The sequence below is a fragment of the Trichosurus vulpecula genome, chromosome 4 (genome assembly GCF_011100635.1).
Source record: "Trichosurus vulpecula isolate mTriVul1 chromosome 4, mTriVul1.pri, whole genome shotgun sequence".
Taxonomy (NCBI): Eukaryota; Metazoa; Chordata; class Mammalia; order Diprotodontia; family Phalangeridae; genus Trichosurus; species Trichosurus vulpecula.
The window spans coordinates 100,032,871-100,037,622 of NC_050576.1; positions in this window are offsets into that span (position 1 = coordinate 100,032,871).

The window sequence follows — 4,752 nt, forward strand, 5'->3', positions numbered from 1 at the left end:
AAGGTAGTCAGAAAAATAAGTGTAAAACATCAAAACTCATTACCGATTGAGTTGTAAAGAAATGGGCACAATCATTCACTGTTGGTGAAATTGCAAACTTAGAGAATCTTTTTGGAGAACAATCTAATAGTATGTAGCAACAGTCACCAAAATAATCCTATCCTTTAACTCAATAGTTGGATTGCTGGCAATGCATCCTAAAATATTATTTTTGGGAAAAAACCTATCTTCAGAAATTTTCATAGAAGCACTGTTTGAAAGAGGAAAAAAACAGAAAGCAACCATGGTGGTATATTTATATTATTGAACATTAAAATGCAAATAATATGGATAATTATGAACAATATAAGAGATTCTAGAAAGCCCTTCATGAAATAATAAAAAAGTGAAAAGAGCAGAACCAGAAAATTATATATATATGTGGATGGATAAAAGGGAAAGAGAATGGCAACATATGGACAAAGTGGCAGAAGAGAGGGAATAAGCATTTATATAACCCCTACTGTGCTAAATACTTTACAAATATTCTTATTTGATCTTGATGGAGACTAAGAGGAAATGAATGAAAAATGCTGACATTTAATGAGTAAAATTTCACGTATTCGAGTGGCAAGCAAGAAAAGTGTCATTATGTTGGTGTTTAATATTTTTGCAATAAATTACTTAAATTTTTAAGAGGAAAAATCTGCTATAACTGGCATCCTTTAGCAACTTTTTAAATCTTCAAAATTAGCACATAATTAAGGCATACTGAGGGAATACAACTTTGCTTCCTATTTATATTTGAAATTTTTTTAAAGCAAATATGCAAAAACCTTCCAAACATAAAATGACAGATTAATATATTAAAAATTAAATAACAATGTAAAGACAACAATTAATTCACTTGGCAAATTTTCTAATAAACAGAGTTTGCAAACAGTCTTGCAAAGAGTTCCACGACTACCTTGTCTGCATAGTTCATTTGGAAATTAAGCATGTGCTGCTGCCTTGGGACATATGTTGTGTTCCAGTATCAGCTTGTCATGTATTCATCTCAGTTCTTTTTTTTTCCTGTTGCTTTTTTGCTTATTTTAAAACAAATCTCAAATATAAATAGGAAGGAAATTTGCATTGCCTTGGTTTGCTTCAGTTACATGCTAAAAGATGTTGATAAGGTGCTGCATATTTTTATCCTTTTAAAAATTTTTATATAATCTTTTTAAACATTTTAGTGATATGTATTAGAGAATTTGTGAATTAATTAAGAATTTGACTATAAAAACAATGGAACTGAGAGCTTCCCTCTGACTCAGGCAATGAAGTCAGCAACTGAGATGAAACAACAAAAAGAACTTCTGAAATGTTTAGAAAAATGATTACTTGAATCAATAAAACCAGATAAGGAAATGAACTTCTGGCTACCTGATAGAAAAGCAAAAGATTGAAAAAGGAATTTTCCAAGTGGTACCCCAACATTTCTAATAGCATCCCATGGATTATCTATCCCAAAATCAGTTTCATTTATTCGATGGAATAAGCCGTGGACAGACAAAACAAGTGGAATTAATTAAGTACCCAAGCATTACTGAGATTGAGTGGGTGATAATAGCCCTTCTTGGAGTTCAATGTGCTTTCCTGTATGGTGTTACATTGGTTTTTTAAAGGTGAAAAATGGCATATTATAGCAAATCATGAAACCAAAATGCACAACTTTGTTATAGGTAGTGTTTATATGTGTCTCTTTCTTTTGCATCAACTGAGAGGAGAGAGGGGAAGAATGTATGCAGTTTGTATCCCACAATTTTTTCAAGAGCCAATATGAAGTTGTATTTCATATAAATTTATAGAACCTGAAACATTTATTAGTCTAATAGTGCATTCGCTGGCACTGCATAATGGAACTATTGGAGGATTTTTCTCAGTAAGCACTAGAGGTTACTGCATTTTTATTGTATTCTCAACCACACCAATTCTATTAAAGTGTTATATCTTTCTAGAGCATTGGAATGTTAGCCAAGTCATGTTATCTGACTTGGTGAGGTCAAGGCAAATTATCTATTTAGTAAAGGGGCATCCCAAGTCATGAGTTTCCTATCCTTAATAACCTGTTTCAACCTGACTTCTTTTTTCTGTTTTTCCCCCTCCCAACCATTTGAGCCCATATAATACTCAACTTATAAAAAGAATTCATTTAAAGGTAGCTTGAAAGTTAATGGTTAAGCCTGTTGTTTGTGGTACCATGAATATAGGTCATAATGGTTACAAGCCTTTAGACAGAAGGTACATAAAGAGATGGCAAGCAGTTCAGGACCTTATTACAACATGTCTATCAAACACAGAGAAACAAACAATGTGTCTCCTTCATTTAAAAAAAAAAGATAACTCCCGCAAACAGCACACATTGTTCCAGCATATGTATACATCAAAAAATTGAAATTAAAAAGGACATAGGAGCACAGTTATTAGCAGGCAAAAATGTGACACAGTGAAAAGACCACTGGATAAGGAATCAAAGCCAGGTCTACCTGTGTGACCTTGGGCAAATCAATTCTCAAAGTCTCAGTCTCTTCATATATACAAAAGAATATCAGACTCCTGACTTCCAAAGCATCTTCCATATATCAATACTATTCATGCTATTAGAGGACAAGAATAATTTCAGGGCAAAACTCCCCATGTGAGCCAAGGAAAGGATCTATATCATTCTCTATTCAAATGGAATGATGCCTTTGAAAGAGATTATCATAAATGGATAAAGTTCTAGCCTCGGGATTCAGGAAGGCTTGAGTTCAAATCCTGTCTCTGGATGCTTATTAACTAGAAGACAATGGACAAGTCACTGGACCTCTCTGACCCTCAGTTTCTTATACAAGCAGAAGTACATATTTATCTATCTATATGTGCATGTCTATATCATATATAAATGGAATAATAATCCCTCTAGTATTTACCTGACAAAGTTGTTGTGAGGTTCAGGGAAAAATCATATTATATTATATAAATGTATAATAAATAAATAATGCATGAGATAAATAAAGCATGATATAAATGTCATCTCTTATCATTATTACTATTATTAGTATTATGGCTCATTCACAGTGATCTTAAGTGATAGGTCCAAAGTATCAACCAAATGTGAGGAGTTGGGCTTTATCTTTCACCAATTCTATTCCAATCAATCATATGCCTTACCTCTCTGCAAATAAACAAAGAATACTAAGAAATAATAAGAAAAATTAACAAGACCTCTTGGGAATATAAGCATTTGCACTTTAAAGGCAAGGAGAGGGTCTTTTTCTTTTCATCTGTATCCCCCTACTACTTAAAATGGTACCTGGCACATAATAGAAAACATTTGTTAAATGTTTGTGGAATCAGACTGAACTAAAATGAAATTAATTGTTTGCAAAGGAAACAGCAGAAAATAATTTTTTCCTATTTTGAGACTGACAATACAAATCATTTGCGTTTATTTGTCCCACTCATTCCCTGTTTTCCATGCTACTGTCTAGCAGTCAAAATCTGTGAACAGGGGCAATTTGCCAAGACCCTGGGCAGAAGCTTTCAAATGAATTTCAAAATGTCCAAGACTATGAAAAAAGTCAAGAATATTTTAGATGCGTGCGGATAAGAAAAATAGAATTTTTCAGCTTCAAATATCAAATATAACATTTATTTAACAACATCCCAGCCTAACTGAGAAATACAGACTGTCCTTACAGATTTTGAAATTAGATATGACTTCTACTTCAGCTTAAATTTGAGAGCAGGTGCCAATCCTGAGGCTCATATGTTACATTAATTTAATGCTTGTAGTCTAAAAGGGCAAAAAAAGGTTTAGAATTTCAATCTTAGTTCTTAATGATTCAAAATAGTCACAGTATAGCAAACTACACCAGAAAACCCAAGTGGATGAAACAAGTTTATTGCCCAAATGGTAAAATCCAGTTACATGGACAGTCCTTTGAGGTGGTCAATCTGTCAGCACACACCTCTTAAATAGATGTGGTAGATGAACAATGAGCTAGATGCAGAATTTAAAAGGAGGAAGAAACCAGGCTTAATAGAACATGGAACATTGTACAATGCTTCTAAAAACAGCAACAGCAGCAGCAACAACAGCAATAATTTAGTGTTTTCAAAGTTCTTTCTATGTGTTATCTCATTTGGTCTTCCCAGCAACCCTGCAAGGTAGATACTATGAATAACTCCATTTATTTTATTTTATTTCATTTTCAATTCACAGAACAAAACAAGCATTTCCATAGCACAGTACAATAAAAAGATGATTGCACATGAAACTCTAAATCTACCATGTATAACTTGCCATTCCTTCTAAATATACAACAGAGTTATCATGTACATTTCTTTTTTTTCTTCCCTCCCCATCCCTACCCCAGAAATGGCTACCTTAGACACAAACAATAGATGTGTAAAAATTATTCTATATGCACTTCTATTTATCAATTCTTTCTCTGGATGCAGATGGCATATTTCCCTATTTGTCCTTTGTGTATTTATAATAATCAAAATTAGTCACTCAAAGTCATTCTTAATATTGCTGTTACTGTAGGCACCATTCTCTTGGTTCTGTATATTTTGCTCCTCATTATTTCATGAAAGTCTTTCCATGACTTTCTCAGATCATTGAGTTCTGCATTTCTTGTAGCATAGTAGTATTCCATCACCTCCATACGCCACAACTTGTTCAGCCATGAAGAACCTGAGGCATAGAAAAGTTAAGTGTCTTGCCCAGGGTCACATGGCTAA